This window comes from Poecilia reticulata, chromosome 15 (genome assembly GCF_904066995.2).
Source record: "Poecilia reticulata chromosome 15, P_reticulata-male-v2, whole genome shotgun sequence".
Classification (NCBI taxonomy): Eukaryota; Metazoa; Chordata; class Actinopteri; order Cyprinodontiformes; family Poeciliidae; genus Poecilia; species Poecilia reticulata.
Genome location: NC_088844.1, coordinates 25363039 through 25364617, shown reverse-complemented (window position 1 = coordinate 25364617; position 1579 = coordinate 25363039). Strand labels below are relative to the sequence as shown.

The 1579-nt window shown below is 37.9% G+C and overlaps 1 non-coding gene across 1 annotated transcript; it reads right to left on the bottom strand.

The window, feature by feature from the left end:
* Positions 1-1485: 1485 nt before the first annotated feature.
* Positions 1486-1579, bottom strand: trnai-uau (transfer RNA isoleucine (anticodon UAU)). The gene is made up of 2 exons: positions 1542-1579; positions 1486-1521 (listed from the first exon to the last, which is right to left on the bottom strand). It is a non-coding gene; the product is annotated as a tRNA-Ile (tRNA).

Below are 1579 nucleotides of genomic sequence, written 5' to 3'. Positions count from 1 at the left end.
TTACGTTGCCAATGATTTTTACAATATGACAACAAGCGTAGACTGGAGTACAATAATCATTTTTATTTCTAACCCGGGTCCAAGGTCGGTGCAGGAAGGAGGCTCCTTAGTCCTTGTCAGCGGTTGGATCATGTGCATGTGGACTTGGTGGGTCTGCTGCCTTCTTAACAAGGTTTCAAACATTTCTTGACCCATAATCGATCAGGCCATCTGGTAGCCCTCTGACATCAACAATGTTTACAGTTGTGGCCTCCAGCATTTTTGTCAACCTGAGTCACATGTTTCGTTCTCTCTTCAACCATAACTTGTAGAGACATTATGTTTCTATCAGAACTTTGGTCCGCCATGGCCACAACCCACAGGCTAATGGAGGGCAAGAGTCCTGAAACTTTTAAACGTGTCCCTGGTTCAACACGCCTGAATCAAATGAGTGAATTGAGTCTTCTACATGTGCATGAGGCACACATTTAACATACACAGAAAAGAAAATGTTTATCAGCATTTTTTAAAAACAACAAAACCATTGTTTGGGCGCTGCCACATAAAATGGGAATTTAGATGAGGACACAGAAAGCAGAAGTGGGTAAACAAAAAAGAAATCGACTTGACTGTTTTTATTCAAAAAGGACATCCAGCCAGTCAGATTCAAGAATGAGCGGGAAAAAATAAAAAGAACGAAAAGAGGAATGTCCAAATGACGGACAACAGCGGCCTCTGGCGGTGAAACTTGTAACTGCAACGTCAATAATTATATTTTTACAAATCAAATTATTTTCACTCTCACTTCTCACACGATTTTGATCACTTTCATAAAAAAATAGTTTTGTTTTCTTTCCAGTTATTTAAAACCAAACATGTGTTGTAAGATCAAACATAATGCCGGCCTAACAAGTTAAATCATATAAAAAAGTGGCCAATATTTAAATAACTCTTATATGTCTTTATTGAAGTCATATTTCAAAACTAAAATTGTTTTTTTTCCTGGTTGTCGCTCAGCGCAGATGGAGCGCTACTGCCCCCTGCTGTTTATGAAACGAAATCTACACAACTAGATAAAACTGCTTGAGAAAACAAACAGAAAACTGCGGGCATTGTCAAAATGCATCTATATACAAATATCTCAAAATTAAACATAAACAAACACTACAAGTACAAAAATTAGAAACTGAATGCTACTAAATTGAGGAAATGCTTAAAAAAATATATAATCATAATAATAATGAAATAAAAAATACTAGGATATAATTAAAATATTTAAACATTTGTATAACTAAAGAAAGAAAGACAACAATGCTGTCCACACGTTGGACAGATGGTCAGATCATCACAGGAAAACACTGGGACACGTTCAGCTTCCTTTAAGTTTTTAGTTTCATTCTTAAAAGTTCATCTACAGACACGGTCACAATGCAGACCCAAAAGCGATTACCGAACCGGACTTCAAGTTTTTGTGGCAGAACGTTCCAGAAGGAGATACCAAAAGACTGCTCCAGGTGAGGCTCGAACTCACAACCTCGGCATTGCTTTGCAGTGTACTGACTTATAAGTACCGCGCGCTAACCGATTGCGCCACTGGAGC